The following is a 22,007-nucleotide window of genomic DNA, read 5'->3' as shown; positions in this document are numbered from 1 at the left end:
GTAGATGGCACTTCCGAGCTTTTGTTCATTTTTTAAGCAGCCACCTGTCCTTTTTGGCTAGTAGGCTATGTCTTTTGTTTTGTTTTACTTAAAATAGCGGGAACAAGTTGAGTCTGCATAGTGGGAACAGATAGTTACATTAAGCGCTTTCAGACATACGTGTAAGACCGGAGGTTCTGCCGATGTTAAACGGTGGGGCCGTATATCTGAACGACATAACCGGTCATATGGAAGTCCGAATTCACCCGGTGTTTATACTACCCCCGACCTAGTATTTCCTCCGGACATTATGTAAATGTGCTGTGTCTGAACGAGGCGTAGAACATGCGGTTAAAATTCACACCTAGTGAGAGGGCGTGTTGGTGACGTTTCTTTCGTGCGTCCATGTGGTTAAATCTGACTTAAATGCCAGTGTTATGATGGAGTGGCATAGTGCTGTCCAGAAAATCTCCGACATGGAAAGATGCAGACATCACGGAGCTACTGTCCATGAGGGCATACAACATTTTGATAAAACACATGAAGGGAATGGCACGTTGTAGCCTACAACTGCATGGCAAGGCCAAACGAATTCAAAAGACTGAATCATCATAAGCAGAAGGCGCTGAAAAGGCAGTAGGGGAGCGCGGGGCACAAAGTAACGCGGGGTTAAATGTAACACGGACTTTTTCCCTATTTGCAGGGGGTTGATCGAGGCATGCTATTGGTCAGTTAATCACATTACTATGAGACGGTGTTCCACAAATTTTCAGTCAGTATGGACGTGTTTCCACGTAGATCTGCAGCAAAACGCCTTTTGAAGACATCAACTTAAATGTCTAGGTGGTACTTGTTTTTCCATTACTGAGTTGTGGGTGCAGCTCTTTGACTCCAATCTTCTATCATCTTAATAACCGTCTTGTAGGCTAAAAATGAACACCGTTTTGAAACATGTAGCCAACTCATAGCAGGAGCTAGCTTATCTTATAACAAACGTGACCCAGCGGGGTTAGTTGTAACGCGCTGTTACAACTAAGCCACTCATACTGTACAATGATGTTGCAATACAAAAATATGCACGTATTAGTGTTAGTTTTTGTGATATTTTGCATTTTGCCTCATGTGTTTTCAGGTTTGAGGGCTTTTCTTGGCAGGATTGACCTTGGTTAGACTCATTTGCTTCCATTGGCGCATATTTCTCATGTTATTTCTCCGTATAGAAAATAAAGTCAATTTTCGACACACGTCTGTTGTTAGTTCATGACTTATGTATCATAAATAGTCAGATCCTATTCTATCATACACATTCAGATAAATTTATTGAATTAATTTAATTAAAAACAGCCTTTGGGATGAGTGTTACAACTAACCCCGCATATGGGGCAGGTTGTAACATTTCACCTATCGCCACTCTCGGTGGAATTGTAAAAGAACAGTAGCTCCTACAAACAAACTTCCAGTGCATATGTGTAACAGAGATATGTATGTTGCTTGTTAAAAAGTATAACTAGCGAAACTCAAATGATTTTAGAATTATTTAGCCATAACCAAAAAGTGTTACTTTGTGCCCCGCGCTCCCCTAGCCTACAGCGACGTCGTTGACGACAATAACAGGAGTATTTAATAAATTGTTAGCCAACACGGTTTTCTGTTCATTGATAGCCTTAGGCAGAATTAGGCTACAGAAAAGAATACAATATATTTTTTCTCTCCCTGCAGTAAAGACAGTAGATTCGTGTTTAAAATTAAATGAAAACTAAAGGTAGGCTATAGGCTTATTATGCATATGACCATCCAGATGAGGCTGGTGATCTGTCAAGAATGATGAAGATCGTAAGATACAGATGGTTTTATTGTTGCTGTCATTATTACCACAAACACGAATTGACAACGAAACCATGGCGATCGTGGGTTATATCTTGCCTGTTTATTAGGCCATGCACAGCCCTGTCAGAACTCCGTGTAGCATGCATACTGGTAGTTTTCATAAACCATCACCAACTAGTTCGCACTTTGGATATATCGTTGGATTGTGAAAAGCCCAATTTCGAATAACTACAGTACAACAGATGAGGTAGGATGCATATTTTGCAATTAGAATTTCGTGTTGGTGAGACCTGTTGCCTATCAGTAGACATGTCATCTCGAGTTCCACGACAGCTTAGCTAGTGCCACCGAAATATGACACTGAAATCCTCTCACTATTGGAGTCGCTCAGATAGAAACAGCTGTAACGTGGTTAGGACACTTTTGCTGTGGAGTGGAGACGCCATAAGTTAGGTGTGGTTTTGACAATCAGAAAAGCAATATACTGAAATAGTTTAATGATGTAAAGTCAAGTGCTGGTCTGGTGTGTGTGCACGCAGTTTTTATTGATGAGTCGATGTGGCAAGTGCATTATAAAACTTCTCGCTCTTAGGCCTACTCATACACTGCGTTGAAATGGCGTAGCTGTCTAAATTCAAATCATATCATGCTAGGGGAGAAATCGTGGGACATCCATTATTTTGTTATTCAGCACCCATGGTCAAAAATATGTTCCCGCGCGCCTGCATTACGTTGAAAACAGATAAATGTGTTTACTCGAAGCACACATACAAATACTGTATGTGCGCACTTACGTGACTATCCTACTTCAAGTATTAGCCTACGCACAATAGATTTCTCTTCTTTAGCCTATAATACATAGGCTACACTTTGTAAACAAAAAGCAGCAGTGACAGGCAGCGGCCGCATATATTATGCGTCATATATCTCGCATCTTGTGAACTCTAAGCCCCCACCCCTCACTCGACAACCACACGGAGATTCTGTAATGTGCGTGTATGTCGTTCACACATACGTCCGTATAAGGTCAGTATTAGGTCCGCAGGTTAGCATCATATCTGAATCATCCGAAGGGTAGGACCTCCGTTTGACAAACCTCCGCATGTACTCCGGAGGTTATATCTGAAAGCGCTTATTGTTTCTATCCGCGGACCAGTAGCCCATAGACTGAACCAGATCTCGTTGAAAGACGAAAACATTTCCCTCTCTTCTCTTAACTGCGTGTAAATAAGAAAAAGGCAGAAAAGGCCAATATAATTTTCCTTTGTTTCCCCTAATAATATTTTCAGACTGAATACAGAAAATAATTGGCGACCCCATGGAAGTTTTTGGCGACCCCATTTGGGGTCGCGACCCCTAGTTTAAGAATCACTGCAATACGAGAATTTACCATGACGTCACAATAACAATATACATTATTCCGGGTGGCAAAAGCTGATCATTCTCCATTGGCACTACTAGTAAACAAACCCTTCATGTAATTTGACCAGGGCAGAGCGATCAAGAAAACAGAGTAATGGCTTGAATGAATGATTTTCGTCTTGCGGGGTGCTACGGGACTTCTCATTCATATTTATACGGTTATGGGAAGTCTCATTAATATGCAATGAGTCATACGTGTCTCTAGCCATGCTGCGTCCACTCTAGTTTGAACGAAGTGAAGTCAGTCGAAATCAAAGGCGAATGATGAAAATGCTACGTGAGGTAAATTGCTTGGGGAACCCACCGTCGGCCGTAGCCTATAGGCCTAATACATTTCAACAGGTAAGTTAATTCAAAAACAGACGTGGTGGATATTCAGACATAGTTAACATGAGAGACTGGCCGGTTGCACAAAACACCTTGTTCAGGTTCCCTTAAAATCTGATTTAAGGCCCCCTTAAAATAAAATCGGCTGCACAAACATATTTAGGCATAAGTATTCTACTTCGGTTTCCTTATCATTTTCCCTCAAGTATTTAAGGTTTTCTCCTTTTCTTATCTTATAAGAAATTCCGTTGCACTAACGACCTTAGCAGCCTAAATAACCACATGAGGTTCGGTTCGCCAGGCAAAACGTAAAAAAAAATGTTTATTTTGGTGCCCTGATGACAGTCAGGATAATATCTAACTAGCTAGTATTGTTCAATTCATATCTATATATGGCTTTACTGATGAATGGATAAATGTCACCGAAAATTATTAAGGTAAGATAAGATCATAAGCTTGGGTTGCAGACTACGGCATAACTTTAGCAAGCTAGTTACAATGTCCGTTGAACGTAGCCTACCAGTTGAGTTATTCATTGCTAACATTAGCCATTGATAGGCCTACAGTCAGCCTACAGGTGCATTAATAACTATAACATCGTGAAATTAAGTGTCACTGCCGTGTTTGGCTGTTATCCGTCAAACTTGTCAAAGTTAGTTATAGGCCTACTCAGATTTGTAATGCGTCATTCACTATCTGATTTTATCAACAATATGCACACAGCTTGCTATTATTTTGGACAGTCCCGTATTATCTGCATCCTCAGAAAAGCAAACACAAATTGGCAAACAAACAATCTTCGTGGTTGATACTAAAGGGACAAAACTTAAGGTGCTTTGTGTAAACGGCCCTAAGGAGATAGCAACGTTAAATGAAATGCATAGTAGCCTAGGCTAGCCTACTATAGCCTAATGTGTAAATGAACCTCAGCCTGCCATTGAGTGGTTATTTTAGTGACTGTTGCTGTTTGACTTACAATCTGTTAGATGGTGTATTTCCCTGCTATCTAAATAAAAAGGATATGATAGGGTTTTTGTTGCTCGGATCAGACGTAAGTGGCTACTCCGCCACCAGGCAGTCTTGCCATCTCCTCTGCAGCATTACTTTTGACGACGTCCACTAGCTTTAAACTTCGACCACAGGTTCCGCTGGATATTTTTTTTTTCTTTCTGAAGGACATCGATAAAAACCCTACACTTTACTGTATATCTGGCGGCACAACCCCAAACACAACACGTTTTCGTTATTGTTTCAACTTAGTTAAAACATTGATGTTGATCAATGCAAGGTCAGTGGAAGCCGCTTGCGTTCTGCCACCCGGAAGGATCTTGGAGCCTATTGTTTACAAACATTCTGAAATGCCGTATACACCATCAAATAGAACACTGTAAATGCTAGTTTGAACACTTAACTTTTCAGGTAGCCAATAGGCTAGCTAATCATTAGCCTTTCAGACATTAGAATGTCATTATAATGCTGCTAACATTAGCCTACATGCTGCAACACAGGAATGAAATACATTATGTTTTAGTGACCTTGTTGTTTCTATGAACATTAATTGTTGTTTATATGAAACATCAACTTAGACGAGGCATAAAAAGCCCTGTATATCCATGCCTCCGGCCCGTGAATATTTCAGTTTCAAGGACGGTGGTTTATGGGATGAGTAGTTCCTTCGCTCGGAAATGTACACAGTTTTGTACCTTTGACTTTTTTTGGACTTTCTCTTCGTTTTTTAACTCGAAATGATATGTTGTGTGCTTATGAGTTACTCCGTAGCTGGATATCCTAAGACATGCTCTAAAACTCTTTAAATACGGATTTTTCCAGAACGTCAATGGGAAAAATGAATGGGAAAGCTACTTCCGGAAACTAAGCTCTCTCGGAGGAGGGGCGGGACTGTGATGCTCTATTGTGCAGGCAGCGCAGCAGGCAGAGCCAGCGTGTGTGCAAAAAAATACGTCGGAAGTTCGGCCTAATGTCCATGTCGTTTTAACATAATCTACTTAATCTAACAATTATTTTGTATTCTTACTTAATGACCCATAATTTTGGCAAGGCTTGTTATTGGCGTTAGGCTATTATCCTTATTCTGAAAGGTCTGATTTGCACTGTTACGCAGTCATTGTTTTTTTTTGTTTTTTTCCCCACAATGACATTTTGAGTTCATGATTTCTCTGTTGTATTTTGAGGCAGACTTGATGTTTGAATAAAAATATGTTTTGGTACAGGTTTGAAAATTCGCTGTAAGCCTATCCCCCCCGCGAAAAAAAAAAAGCGTCCCGAATTTCAGCCAATCTCATCTGGTCACCCTAGGTGCAGGAGGATGAAAACTCTGCGGAGGGAGACAAATGAGGAAGTAATTAACCTGTCTGTGCTCCTCTAAAAGATCATTTCTTTATGAATACATACTGTAGCGTCGGTGGATGTACATGTTTAACGTTGAATGAGTGTCTCCCAGAATGCAGTGCGAGTGAATGGTAGAATGTGTAATGTCGATTATAATAGTTGTAGTTACGTTTAGCATGTTGTGTATTTGTTAGCGTGTTAGTCTCTTTGGTTGTACCTCATGTGCTTATCCTCGTGGTGATGTGTGTAGTAAACCCTTATTGTGTGTAGCATGTGCGGCTGAGACTACCCCTGTGTTGCCCTATGTAGTTGTCTGTGTCCGTATGAGTCTTCCTGTTCCAATAAATGGCCGTCCTGGCCAAAGGTGAATCTTGTCTGAGGAGGGTGAGATCGCTACATTGGTGTCAGAAGTGGGATGGGCCCCTTCCGGGGCGCGAAGATCTACGCCAGATCAAGACGGAGAAGAAGGCCGAAGACCAGACCAGCAAGATGGCGGCGGACCTCAGCAGATGTTCCAATGGTCCTTGTAAGGACTAGCCAGCTCGCTGAGCTCGCCACTTCGGAGGATGGGGGACCTTCCGGCCCGGCGCGGGACCTTTGCAGGCGACCAGCGGGACCAGCCCTGCACAGCCGACGAGAGCTGCCAGCGCTGGAGGAAGAAGCGGCCCCGGCTGAGGAGTTCCCGGCTCGACGTCGATGTCGATGCTGCAGTCATCCGAGGATCTCATCCATAGAGAGCGCGAACTCTCTGACGACCTTGGAACACGACCACAGCGGCCGGGTTTACACCGCCAGCTACGGAAGAACTTCCAGAGCGTCAGCTGCTGGTCGAGAGTGTGATGGAGTCATAGCTGCTAGTTCGGGAGCTTGCGGTGCTCCAGCTAGTGACCAAGAGGGTAACGTCGACCTGTAGAGCCTTGGGAGCTATCGTTTTGTGGACTGTTTGAGATTTTAAGTGCGCACGTTCCGGTTGACGCAAGTCTGCGCAATGTTTTTCATGTTTTGTGTGAGTTTCTGTGTGTCCCGAGCCTGCTGAGAGGGTCGGGGTCTCCATTTCCCGCCACAGTGGAGCATCGTTGTGCTCGAGAGACAGCCGACAAAAGTTCTACAAGAGGGCAGCGCGAGGAGGGACCTCGACGTGGACTGCTGACCGCCTGGAGATCGGCACACTGTGGACAGGTGGCAACGGCCACGAGCTGTCACAGTAGCCAGAGGGGGCTACCGAACGTCCAGGGGTTCCAGCGTATCCGGGGGTTCGGCTTGCAGTGGGACTGTTTGCTGCTGTTTCAGGTAGCGCAGCTGCACGGCGGGAAACTGAGGGCCCAAGCGACACCACGACCCACGTCTGGCCGGTTCTGGTGCTTGTTCGGGGGAGAACTGACGTGACAGAGGCAGCCGAGAGCCCTTCCAGTCGGGATGGGTTATCGTGCAGCCGGAGGCTTTCCGGTCACTTGGACTAAGCACTGGGACTGACACCGACGCAGCCGCGAGCGGTGAGCTGAGCTGTCATTGCCGGGGACGACAATGGCTCGGGAGGGGGTTATGTAGCGTCGGTGGATGTACATGTTTAACGTTGAATGAGTGTCTCCCAGAATGCAGTGCGAGTGAATGGTAGAATGTGTAATGTCGATTATAATAGTTGTAGTTACGTTTAGCATGTTGTGTATTTGTTAGCGTGTTAGTCTCTTTGGTTGTACCTCATGTGCTTATCCTCGTGGTGATGTGTGTAGTAAACCCTTATTGTGTGTAGCATGTGCGGCTGAGACTACCCCTGTGTTGCCCTATGTAGTTGTCTGTGTCCGTATGAGTCTTCCTGTTCCAATAAATGGCCGTCCTGGCCAAAGGTGAATCTTGTCTGAGGAGGGTGAGATCGCTACATTGGTGTCAGAAGTGGGATGGGCCCCTTCCGGGGCGCGAAGATCTACGCCAGATCAAGACGGAGAAGAAGGCCGAAGACCAGACCAGCAAGATGGCGGCGGACCTCAGCAGATGTTCCAATGGTCCTTGTAAGGACTAGCCAGCTCGCTGAGCTCGCCACTTCGGAGGATGGGGGACCTTCCGGCCCGGCGCGGGACCTTTGCAGGCGACCAGCGGGACCAGCCCTGCACAGCCGACGAGAGCTGCCAGCGCTGGAGGAAGAAGCGGCCCCGGCTGAGGAGTTCCCGGCTCGACGTCGATGTCGATGCTGCAGTCATCCGAGGATCTCATCCATAGAGAGCGCGAACTCTCTGACGACCTTGGAACACGACCACAGCGGCCGGGTTTACACCGCCAGCTACGGAAGAACTTCCAGAGCGTCAGCTGCTGGTCGAGAGTGTGATGGAGTCATAGCTGCTAGTTCGGGAGCTTGCGGTGCTCCAGCTAGTGACCAAGAGGGTAACGTCGACCTGTAGAGCCTTGGGAGCTATCGTTTTGTGGACTGTTTGAGATTTTAAGTGCGCACGTTCCGGTTGACGCAAGTCTGCGCAATGTTTTTCATGTTTTGTGTGAGTTTCTGTGTGTCCCGAGCCTGCTGAGAGGGTCGGGGTCTCCATTTCCCGCCACAGTGGAGCATCGTTGTGCTCGAGAGACAGCCGACAAAAGTTCTACAAGAGGGCAGCGCGAGGAGGGACCTCGACGTGGACTGCTGACCGCCTGGAGATCGGCACACTGTGGACAGGTGGCAACGGCCACGAGCTGTCACAGTAGCCAGAGGGGGCTACCGAACGTCCAGGGGTTCCAGCGTATCCGGGGGTTCGGCTTGCAGTGGGACTGTTTGCTGCTGTTTCAGGTAGCGCAGCTGCACGGCGGGAAACTGAGGGCCCAAGCGACACCACGACCCACGTCTGGCCGGTTCTGGTGCTTGTTCGGGGGAGAACTGACGTGACAGAGGCAGCCGAGAGCCCTTCCAGTCGGGATGGGTTATCGTGCAGCCGGAGGCTTTCCGGTCACTTGGACTAAGCACTGGGACTGACACCGACGCAGCCGCGAGCGGTGAGCTGAGCTGTCATTGCCGGGGACGACAATGGCTCGGGAGGGGGTTATGTAGCGTCGGTGGATGTACATGTTTAACGTTGAATGAGTGTCTCCCAGAATGCAGTGCGAGTGAATGGTAGAATGTGTAATGTCGATTATAATAGTTGTAGTTACGTTTAGCATGTTGTGTATTTGTTAGCGTGTTAGTCTCTTTGGTTGTACCTCATGTGCTTATCCTCGTGGTGATGTGTGTAGTAAACCCTTATTGTGTGTAGCATGTGCGGCTGAGACTACCCCTGTGTTGCCCTATGTAGTTGTCTGTGTCCGTATGAGTCTTCCTGTTCCAATAAATGGCCGTCCTGGCCAAAGGTGAATCTTGTCTGAGGGTGAGATCGCTACAATACATATATAAAAACACACGGCACAAAACACAAAAGGCATTCAGCTCGGCTCATGACAAGTCATGAGTCATTGACACCTTGAGCCCGTTTTCCAGCAGAGGGATAGGAGAGGGGAATGATTGGAGGAGGAGAGGATCTCGCATGAGGTCACCGCCCTTTAATCACATACAATTATCTCCATAGCAACCACTGTTGCCTTGGTGAGCACTGGTCATAGAATAAGATCAGTGGTGTAGGAAGACACATCTCTGAGTCACTCGTGGGATTTCTGCTCTTAGGACGCGAAAGGACAAGAGGGATTAGATTAGGATTAAGTCAAATAATGTATAAAGATCATTAGTATAAGAACTTCAACTCTACCACAACTGGCAAAGCTGATTTTCTAGTATTTTACCGACATATCTATTAATACCCCGAAGGGTAGCCTGAAGCATTTGATTCTTACCATGCAGCCTTACAGTTTGTACAAGGTTATTTTGTCCACAGTCATATTTCTAAGGAAGATTAACAAAAAACACTCTTGGTCATAGAACTTGTTTATTTATCTGCAAATGGGTAAATTGTGTGCTTGATCAAATTGCTTGATAAAAGAAGACATAACCACCCACAAAGGCAAGATCTCACACCCCGTCATCTGAGCGCATAAAAAAAGCTGTGTGTGCCTTTTCGATCTCTACACAACCCCTCCTTTCTTCCACTATAGTATTAAGGGTTTTAGACAGGTAATGATTTTTCTCCCAAAGGTAAAAACAGAGGCACCCTGATCTGGCTGAGGCGAGCTTGTGACCTGCATGCCTGGCTGTCCAGTGCTCTCACAGTGAGTCACTGGCAGCCAACCTGCTGACCAGGCAAAGGTGGCTCCGTGCTCGGAGGGGCAGGAAGATGCTGAGATCAGGCAAATAACTCAAGCTAGATATAAATGCTTGTGTTGAGCTTGTTTTTTTGTTCTTTGACATTAGAAGCTTGCCAGCTGGGAAAGAGTGGAGTTTTAGGGGAAATCTGTGCCATTAGTTGGGCATTCACTGTTCATGATTGTGCTGTGTATGAAAATCACTCTCTGGAAAATGTTTTCCCATCTATTTTGCAACAGCAATATTTCTGAATTAAATTTGTATTAAAATTCATCACTGTGTTATACAGCAATGTGTTAGCATAGGTTTGTTTTAATCAGCACATTTAAAGGGTAAGATGCGTTGGTACTACTTTCATAGAACAGAGCCAACCAGCGTATGCACAAGCAGATCTGTCTTGGCACCAGACCAGGTTGCTACTGAGCAGGCAGGAATCCCTTGAAAAGACAGCTGCTCTTCGCGTATCCACTTTTCACTTTTTAACTTTTAATTGCCAAAGATTAAAATGAAAAGTTTTCCATGGATGTTCTCTCCTTTAGAAAACCTGATAACGTGTGCAATATAATTACCTTATGAGTTTGTTTTATACAATTCGTATATTATTCGGTCTCTCTTGTGTGGCTGTAGATAGAGGGGGATTGCGGCACAAAAGTGAGCCTTTGGTGTTCGTGGCGGACAAAGGCTCTGTCTCCCTTCTCTAATTGTTGTGGTAGATAAATGTTTTTTTCGAAAGGTCCCTCGGTTGCTGACCCATTTCCTGTCCATTTGATCAACACAAAGGGCCACTTTCAGGGATTTTCTGCCTGGTTCCCAGACAAATTGGACAGTAAACTGTGCGGGATTGGGTATGATGGACGACTGTAATTTCTCCCTCTCCCTCTCTCACAATCGTGTCCGTGAGATAAAGAAGATCCGCGGAGTCGCTGGAAGAGATAAAGCCAGGGGTGGAGAGGAGAGGAGTGCTACAACTCTTCTATCTAGCTGCAGTCCCTGCTGCAGAGCCACTGGACACTAAAATGCAAAACACAACGTCCGCCGACTTGCCCAGAATTGTTTGGGCACACCTGACAATTGTCTGGTCGTGGACGAGCATCTCCGCCTCATCTTCTGACTACCAACAATTATGATTAATGATTTGCCTCCAGCAAAACATCGGTTCCAGCTGTGGATCTGTATTAAACTACTGCAATGCTGCCTGTGTGTCCAGTGTTTAGTGATTTTCTTTTATAAGAATTTGGTGTTTATTAAGTGTTTATTGTCCAATGCAAAGAAAATGAAGAAATATTCTCTCCTCATTAGATTCAACAGCGCTTGGCATGCTCGTCTTGCCTCACTTGAGCGCTGTGTACACAGAGAGCACTGAATCGAGTGCAGTGCTGGCCGCCATGCACTGCCATTACGGCACAAGCGGCCCACGTGAAATCTCTCGTTCTGGAGAGCGGAGCGTGACGAACGTTGCGCTCACTCCGGCCATCAGCATAATTCAAGTGTAAGCAGCCCTCTCAATTCAGTGCGCTGGCGTCCGGAAGGGGAAAAAAATAGGGCCTCTTGCCAGGCAGTCACATCCCGAAGACCATCTGCCGTTCTTCTTCCTTTTAAAAAAAAAAATCATTATTGCGATCATTATTTGTCTCCCATTTTATTTGTAGATTCTATATTCGCAGCACATAAACCAGTGATCAATACCCAGACATGTGGGCATGAATAAAGGCAGTGAGCAGTAAAAAAAAGAAAGAAAGAAATTGGCAACAAGTCATTTCTTTCTCATTCGACATGTCTGGGGATGGTGTGATTGCCTCTAAATGTCAGAGACTGATTGAAATCTGCGGCCATTATTTTGCTATTGATCAAGCCAGACCTTTCAGACATAGGCCCGCTGAAGTCGGTGGACCAGTCTCTGAGCTACTATTAGCCAAACCCTATACTTTCCCACTAATGATGGGCTTTATAGGGCCATAGGAAAGTGCTTTGACCATGCCATTTCATTCAGGGCTTTCATGATAATTTTGTTTCAGATGTGAATAGAGAAGCCTTAAAACTTAATAGAGGTCTTCAGATGTTATATGCCTACTCAATTATGCTACATACTGTATGCTATATATATACTTATTATACGGCTCTTCACAATGCTAGTAGAACGCTCCATTGACTTGAATGGGATTTCCCAACGTTCTACGGTAAAATATTTTCATGTAATTACCGCTCCAAACATATAATTACCGCTGTCAATGGCAACAGGTTTTGTGCTGCTGATTTAAGTTTTTCATGTCACTCCGCAAGTAGTCCGGTCACTTCTTGCATTGGAACTTCATTCAAAAGTGAAAGCAGACGGTTAATCAGCTGTGTTCTAAAGAAAGTTCAGGGTGTGTTGCAAACTATTTGTTTCTCAGCAAAAGCCACAACGAAACGGTAACAAATAAGTGTAAAGAGACATATTGTGGAGTTTATTTTTTCGTTTGGGCAAGTAGCCGTATAATAAGCGGGATAATGTATAAAACGCCGGTCATTATTGGGAAAATAAGTCCCTTCAGGGCGAAGCAAGACCGGTTCACCCTGTCGGGACTTATTTTCCCAATAATGACCGGCGTTCTATACATTATCCCTTACTTAGTAATCACCAAGTGTGATGCATACTGTGAGGGAAAAAATCCTATTATGGAAAGAAAATTACTCTGCATATGATATCCATTCATAGAGTCATGCATGATTTACGTCCAAAAATGCATTTTCCTTATTTCTAAAGCTTGTGACACCAAGATGAGGGTATTTATCTAGGAATACAGTTCTGTCTGATTCTTACCAATAATCTCACTTCTTATCTAGACCAGTGATAAAGGATCACAGAACACACCCAGGCATGCTGTTCTTCACTCTTTGAAAAAGCATATTCATTTCTAAACACTAGGCTTCTTTTCATCTCACTTTTCCTGGGTAGACCATACAATTGGACATAACTTAAGCTGAAAGTGGACAAACAGCTTTGATTTTTAGGTGGACTGGCTTTACTAAAAAAGCTGTAATGCATGTCATCTGACAGCAGTAAAAAAAATAGAGATGAGAGCATCAAATCCCATGCGTGTGCATGTGCTTGCCTGGCCCTTGCAAATTTACTCACCCGTGCCTGTGAGCTCAAACAGATCAGCCTCTGAACCAAGGTGACCTTTAGAAGTTCCTGATACATCTAACACATCGACAGAACCAACTGAGAACCCATAACCCTTTGAAGACTTCAAATAAGTGTAAAAATACTCTCTGGTGTTATGAGAATGCTTTTCTGCCCTATTTCAAGCATTAAAGGCCTTGTGAGGACAAATAAGTTCGAGCGCAAAGCTTTTTTTTTTTGTCATTTTCTGATTTATTGTAGTACATTTCTGTAATATTTAGTGAGTCAGGTTACTTTTCTTGCATCTTTGTGGGATGAGGCAATTAGGCTGAAACAACTTGTTTTTGTTTATCTTTGCTGAAGGTAAATGTGCCATATTGGTGTTCTGCTGTGTTGTATGTAGTACACACAGAGAGAAACACAGGCACTGTTGTGAATTCCTATGAGGTTATACTCCCCCAGCTTTGTGTTGTGCATGTCAGACGGCACGGTGTGATTTCCTGCAGTGCTTTCTCGCACCACCCTACCATTGCACATTGCACCCACTTAAGCAAACCCATGTAAAGGCGCAGGTGCCCCCCAACCCGTCCACCCCGTCCACCCCCCACCAACGCTTAGGTGTGTCTGTCTACTCCTGTTACTCAAAATGGAGCTGGGAGATACTGCAATCAATGGGAGGGAACGGCATTAATGGAGAGAGCCCATTAAGCAGCTCTCACTGACAGACAGCTTCCCGAAGAGTAAGAATGCTGCTACTGCTTTGAGGTGGATGCAATAGTGTGTTTCTGTGTGTGTACATTTCCATCTTTATGTGGCTTGATGTGTATTTGTATGTGTATGTGTACAGGGATGTAGTGGTGAAAATGGGTAAACTATGAGTTCTATGATCACGGAGGTGATCACAGAATACCATGCGGTATTGGATTTTTAAAAAAGGCATTCAGAACATGTTTGATGATGGTGGAGGTTATTGACCTATGTTTATAACAATACCAGTGGTATTAAATGTTTCCTAGAGTCTTGATTAGTGTACATATTGTGAATGTGGATACTACAGTGCGATCTTTAAATGCTAAAAGTTGCAATTGGTGATTAATTTTTTTTGAAAGGTGGATAAACTCTAATATGAGGTGGATGAACTCTATTTCTGACATTTCAGAGGTGGATAAAGTGTTTAGCCTCCACTACATCCCTGTGTGTGTGTGTGTGTGTGTGTGTGTGTGTGTGTATAGTATGTGTGTGTGTGTGTGTGTGTGTGTGTGTATGTGCATGTGCATGTGTATGTGTGTGTTATCAGAGCAGGCATACACAAGTAGGAATGGCCCATTGATATCTCTCACACACGCATGGAGACGAGTGCCACACGTGGAAACCCTCCTCAGGAGAGGGTCAGCAATGCAAATCAATACTTTAACCTTACCGTGGCGCATGATGCGTGTGCTTTGTTAACAATTCCACCTTCCTTGACATTTACATTGGACATCAAAAAGGTGTGCTGCTCGACACGTGGTGTGCGATGGTGGAGACAAAACGATTTGCTCTCATCGTACTCTGTGCATACTCCAGCAGTAATGCCAAACTCATGCATATATGCAGCGCACGGCATCCCAGCTCTGTATCAATACATCAGACACTGCCAGTTTACCTGTCGCAAGGCTGAAAAAAAGAAATTCTCAGGAAAATCAATTGCATCACATTACCACGGTCTGAATGGGAGGCCTGCTCAGACAGGCTGACAAGCAAAGATGCAGTGTCATTTTCTTAATTTCACAATAGGCACAGCAGCTGCCTCTTATGTTGCAGCGCAAGTTGTTTTTCGACTTTAAAAAAGTTAAAAAACTTTTATAATGGGTCAGTAACCTCTTCAGTGGAAGACAGCTGTTGCCTTCATCACTAAAAAATAACTAGGAGTAAAATGGTTCCTAAAAGATCCCCAGCATTATTGTGATTTTGTATGGACAATTGGTTGTTATATTAATGGGCCTTCAATCCAATTTTATTTGGGGAATGTAAGTGCTGAATTAGATTCACCACAAGCTGTTCAGATGTGTGTGTGTGTGTGTGTGTGCGTGAGTTCCCATCAGAGTTAAGAGTCAGGTTTGGCCGATGAGGCTGAAAAAAACTGTTGGGGTAATGTAACGCCGTATTGCTTAAACTTTTTCAACAGTCGGACCACTCAGCCATTACATTACACAATAGACACTGCCCCATTTGAATTTTCAAGGGCAATTTCCGGCCCAATTTACTAAAATAATGCAATGCTTCCCGAGGGAGAACACTTTAAATTGCAGCGCATTTAGCTGACCTTACAGTAGAATGAAGACGTTAAAGTGTAGAGTTGCAGGAACCACGAGGAAAGGAAAGGAAGCCATAGCCCCATCCATGTGTAATGTGCAATGATGAAGAGCCTTGCTGACATGTTTCATAAAAGTGTCTCTTCCCCTACTTGTCACGAGCTAAACAATATTTTTCAGCTCTATTGGGTTTCCAGAGAGATGCTTCGCTTCTCTCTGAGCAGTGTTAATCTCAAGGAAATGGAGAAAATGTGGGGAGCCTTAAGACAAGCAATGGTGGAATGTTTTTTTTCTTCATTTCTTTATATCTTTCTCCCTCTCTCAGTCTCATCACACAGCTGCTGGAAATCAGATTTCTCACATTAGATTCTGTGCAGACATATTCATTTTCCCCTTCCCTTCCTTTATATATTTTTTTTTTCATTTTTGAGAAATGTGGTTTTATTGCAGTGGCACTCTGTGTCTTTCTCTCCCTCTCTCTCTGTCTTTTTTTCTCTCTCTTTCTCATTTTCTCTCTCTCTATTTCTTTTCCTCTGTGTGTATGAGTTTGCTTGTGTATGAGTATGATTGTTTGTATGCCTGCCTGCAGTCAGAAGATGCAAATGGCAAAGAGGAGTAGTTAGACAGGGAGAAAGTATGAAATACATTTTTAAAATCCATGAAAGATAATCGGGAAAGGCACAACATAGCACAAGAGTGGGTCTGAGGATGTGTGTCCCAGTGCATCAACGTTAAGCTATATTTAATGTAGTGTGTGTGTGTGTGTGTGTGTGTGTGTGTTTGGTTGTGTGTGTGTGTGTGTGTTTGCACAGATTTGTCCCTGAATTGATCACCGAATTAAAGCTTCCTTCCATCACCTTTCTTCCGTAATCTTCTCAGGTCATTTCCAAAATCACAATTCCACACACTTCTCCATCCATCATGTTGTCGCCTTCTTTCTTCATCCGCTAGCTTCTTCTTCTTCCTCTCTCTATTCTTCACTTTAATGTTCTGGCTGACTGATCGTCTCGACTCGACTCGGCTTGTCTCCTCAGCTGCCATCGCTTCACGCGCACCGGAAAGGAGGATGAAGAAAGTTCTGCACCTGCATTTTCCAGCAGCTCTGCAGCGCCTCAGTGTTGAAGGTCGCCTCTACGAGGCCAATTCACTCCTGTCGGTTATTGATTTCTTCAAGCGTTGGGCCACTTCTGCACTCACACACATCACACAAGGACCCATTCGTACACCAAGGACATAATCTTCTTCAAATACCACACTTTCTAGCAACATGAGTAATAACATATAGATTTTTTAGAATTATATAGAAGTAACCTATGTATCAATTTCTTCAGTTCAAGTTTCAGTTTCAATTCCCAGTGATTCAGCAGAAGGTGTTGGTATGATCCTAACATTATCGCTGCGCGGCGGTCATATAGGTTTAGTCAGATTTTTGAAAGACCGGGGTACACGAAACTTGGTGGGCATGTAACCCCACATGGATAGCATGGAACCATCGTTTTTCGTTTTGATCTGTAGCCCCCCCGCTGGACTGGACCCCCCGAAAGGAGGGTAGGGCAGACACAGTTTTCTGTGAATATCTTGAGAACTGTAGGGCCTAGGATGACCATTTTTTTCCGTATGTTTGCCTCCAGGGGTCATGTTAACCCATTTCATGTGCACACATGTGCACAAACAGATACACACACACACACACATACATTCACAGTAATCATACGTATGACACATACTCACACAGTAGACATATGTACGCTTGCATGCACAGGCACATACGCAGGCACACACACAAGCACGCACACACACACACACACACACACACACACACACACACACACACACACACACACACACACACACACACACACACTCACACACACCCACACACATAACATAAACATAACACAAACAATCAAGAATTTCTCAGAAGGCAAGATGGAGGTGGGGTTGTATAAAATTAATTTTACATGTGAAATCTATGAACTAATCATGTTTTGGGACTTGTTGTCTAGCAGATACCAAGAATTGAGTGTGGATAATGCAATTTAGTGAGACAGTTAGAATCATATAGGCCTTTCAGCGTGATTTCTTTTTGTGGAAAAAATGTGCTGGACTGGGCGGCGGTCATATTTTGTACCGCTCTGTGGTACATCTAGTTTTTAAGTGTAAGTTCATTATATGCTCCCCCATCCTACCCACCCCCTGGGAAAAGTGTAGAGGCTGGACAAAGCATCTCTACTGACTTTAAGATAACTGCAGTTCCATCATGTGACATTAACCCTCATCGCTGGCTCCACAGTGGCACCGATTTGAAGCTCTGCCTTTTGGCAGCCAGCGGACCCGGGAATCAATCAGTACGCCGCGAGGACTGAAGCATTTTATAAGGTGGAACAGGTTCGGGACGTCTTCTGGAATAAATCTTTCACAGGCGAGACTCCCCGTCTGGCTGTGCTTTACAACGGGCCTCGTTTCTTCTTTTGGTGAGGACAGAGAGATGGATAGAGACATCTTGGGGGAAAAGAGGGAGAGAGAAAAAAAGGCCAAAGACAGAGAGGGAACCTCTCCATCATAGCCTCTCTATCAATCACAAACTCATCCCTGTTCTCAGGAAAGAAAATCTGTGAGACTGCCAGAACATAAAATAGAGAGAAAGGGAGTCTGGGAGAAAACTCTAAAGACAGCGGAAAACAAATTGCAGATCACAAAGACTCCTTTTGACTCTGGTCTGAACTTTTACTCTTTCGTGCATGGTGTCTTTTGGCAGTATTACTGAGAAATTGGCTCCAATTAACACTCATGTTGAAAAACCCCTTTAGGCTCAATTTGCCACCCTGCAGGTTCTTATAAAGATGCCTGTTGTGCCAAAAAGGAAATTATCTTGATCATTCTGAAAAAAAAAAATAGATCTGTTATGTTCTCTCTCTACACTCCTTGTAGTACTGTAGTCCTTGTAGTCATTGTAGCTCTCCACTGCACGAGTCTGTAGATATGAGTAAGTAGAGTTGCAACATTCCTTTTTCTTTCATAAGCCACTTTGGAGAAAGATATCTTCAAAATATATAAGCACTAATATACAGTATAACTTTACAAAATACATCTGTATCAAATATAAAGAACAAACATGCTTTTTAACTGCCATGGTAATTAGAATGCCTACTGAGCACACCGTGCCTATCTCCTCTTTAAACACACAATAACATTGCTTGCAAACCTACACACCATTATCATTCATTATGAGCTGCCTGGCCCCAGTTTGACTGAGATGCAGATGTTTGAGGAACTGATGCGACAGGTAAGCAATATTATCAGCTCAACTCTGCCTGCCCAGGTCCCAGCTACATCTGTCACTGGGGGAATCACACCCCTGCAGGGAATGTACTGATGCGTGCGTACACACACACACACACACATACCCTTGGAAATAGTTATGGTGTGAGCGGCACAAATCAACAAGCTGTGTTCACACACGGTTCCTTCAGCGCTGGTATAGCACCCGGTGTCTTCTCACAGAGTGGAGCCGTTTGAAGGTGACTCCACACTGTAAAGAAAGACGAATTGAAATAAAGGAATTATCCTAATCGCTATATTTTTTCTCTCTTTTTTGTCTTTCTCTCTTTTTCCGTAACAAAGTGACACGTAATAATAGAGAAATAATTCAGAGATAATAAAAGCAAAGTCCTAATCCATTTGGACCCGCGCTTCTTCTAATCCTCTTTATTGCTAAATGTCCCCAACTGATGCAGAGGTCCCTCAAGCTCCAAACGCTGATGTAATTTCAAGAATAAAAAAAAAAAGAAAGGAGGAAAAAACACACTGAAACATTTCAAAGACTTTTGTGAGTTTTTGCCATTGCAACATTCCCTTGCTCGCTTTCCTTCAAAGCGAAATACTGTAACAACACAGAACAGACTGGACCCTTTTCCAAGAACCAGTAATGCCTTTTAGCCTGATGATGAGGAGAATGATTCAACAGGTTCTGACCAGCCCGTTGCTAATTGTAAGCCGATGTGGTGCTCTGGCTCTGGTAAACAAAAACGTATTAATTGTTTGTTTTTTTATGTTTTGTTTTTTGTTTTTATTTTTTTTCTCTGATGCATTTGAGTGAATATGTCCTCCTGTAGGCCAGTCAGTGCTTTTTGAAGTGCACATTTGTGTGACTTTCTCATTTGAGTGTTTTTCCTGTGCATTGTGTATCTCAATGCAAAAAACTGACTCAGCATTCACAGACGTGGTTGTCTCAGACTCTTTCTATCAGTAGAGTAAAAAAAAAAAAAAACATCAACTTTGTCGAGTCCAACACAAAACATAAAATGAATCTGACCCGCACAGGCATCCAGCTTTTAAGCCTCTGTCCTGCAACAATGGGAGAGGAAATAGAAGTGAGGATGTGGGAGCACTTGATGAAAGAAAGAAGATGAGAGTGCAAGCAGCAGTCGCAGGGAAAGGGTGGAGGGGAAGAGGAGGATGAGGGTGGTGGAGAAGGGTGGAGGGGCAAGGTAGGCATCGGGACCTGGAGTGAATGTTCTCCTGTTCTACATCAAGGTTATTCCATCAAACACAAAGGTCAGGGGCGGGCTATGGTGCCTCAGAGGCTCAGGGAAGGCAGTAAACACCGAGAGTAAGTGTACGAGCGCCAGGGCTGACCTTTCCCTCCTCCTAAGAGGACCCGAGGCTTATGGATTGGAGTTGGCTGGGGGTGGGGTGGAAGGGGAGTGGTGGATGGAATCAGAGATGTTTCTATATGTGTGTGTGTGTGTGTGTGTGTGTGTGTGTGTGTGTGTGTGTGTGTGTGTTTGTAGTGCAGGTGGGGGGGGGGGGGGAATAGACTTGCCGAAGAAGGCTCTTATGTAGTTACACGGCGTAAACAGCCTCTTCCAAAGAGGTCCCATCGGCTCTTACAAGCTCTGAGGAGGTGGGTATGCTGGGAAAGTGGGAAAGAGAAAAGGTTAGTTGCTGATTGGAGACAACATGCTCTGGGCGAGGGAGGTGGGGGCATTAACTGCAGCAAAGGCACCACTAGAAATTGTGGCCCTTATGAATACACATAACTATAAACTACAACTTCAACATATTTTTGTCACAGTCTATGATATCCACTGAGATCCATTAGGTACCATACCGAAACCAAAGCAGCTGGTGTGTAAGACCCCTAATACTTATGGGGGTCATCCCCCTTAGCATATTCTTTATTTTCTTTGATCGGTGGATGTTTTTGAAAATGTTAGCTTGCCGGTACATACACCAATCCGAATACACAACATACAGTACTTTATATCCATCAGTAAAATGCCACCTTTTTATAATATAGAAGAAGGGAGGCCCCATGAAGAATTATTTTTAAATTCGGCTTCATTTTTGACTGAAAGTATCTAGCCTATAGTTTTGCCATTGAAATTAATAGGTGTGATACTTCCTCTCTCTTTCCAGTTAATACCTCTATGTTTGTCCATGATAGCTTGCTCATGGACAACAGGGGATGGCTGATCTTTAATAGGCCTTACTTTGTTTTGTTTTAAAGGTGACCAATGATTGGCCCTTTTTGCCCTCTTGGGGTTCCATTCCCTCCCTTTTTCACTTTTGGATCCAGACTTTGTTTTCTTTAATGTGTGAACAAGATCTCCTTTTAAAATATTATTGTCCTTTCATCCATTTTTGAGCACATGTAAGCAGTGAAAAGTGCACTTTTGAAAATATTGATCCATTTATAGAACTGACACATTTATCTAACCTCTTTGTTAAAAAAAATTAAAATAATGAAAATAATTGATAAAGAATTAATATGACGTGGGCTGATAATAAGTGTGGGAGCAATATTGGGGGATGGACAGAATTAGCGGGCTGTTCAATACTGAAGACAGAAAGGGGTGAAATAGAAAAGCTATTTGCACTTGTGGATGTCCTAACCCCCCACGATGCCCCTGGATTGCAGTGCTACTATAAAACAGGTCCACAGAAATATAGATTCAGCTCAATCTTCCTTTAACATTTTGAAAATTGCCCAAGGCGTCACATTGGCTGTTTTCAATTAATTCAATAGCAGACCTGAGGACCACTCATCCCTCAGTAATCACTTGCTGTTAAGCATTTCACTTCCTGATCTGAGATGTGAAATGTAGAGATGGCTATAAATGGTGATACCAGGCTTTTTAAAACTCTGCTTGGTATTGTGTTTGTCTAATTCAAGTTTTGTTTCACGTATTTGTTTCAGTGGAAACCCAATTTAAATAAATCATACAGTGAATTCATTTGTAGAGCCGAAAGCACTGCAATTTAAAACGACAAAAGTAGAGAAAGAGAAGAATAGAGTTATTCCCAACTCTCTCGTTCTCTCGCTTCAAGCACTTGAAGACGTTTTGTGAAAAAAAATTGTGAAGTTCTCCTGGTTGCACACACACACACACACACACACACACACACACACACACGCACACACACGCACACACATACAGTATACACACTTACACTCACACTCACACACACACACACACACACACACATATCAGTG

This window comes from Alosa pseudoharengus, unplaced genomic scaffold, assembly GCF_046254945.1.
Source record: "Alosa pseudoharengus isolate Yale_2024_CS ecotype anadromous, Long Island Sound unplaced genomic scaffold, YU_APseudo_1.1 YU_APseudo_1.1_scf_18, whole genome shotgun sequence".
Taxonomy (NCBI): domain Eukaryota; kingdom Metazoa; phylum Chordata; class Actinopteri; order Clupeiformes; family Clupeidae; genus Alosa; species Alosa pseudoharengus.
Note: the sequence above shows the minus strand (reverse complement) of the source record.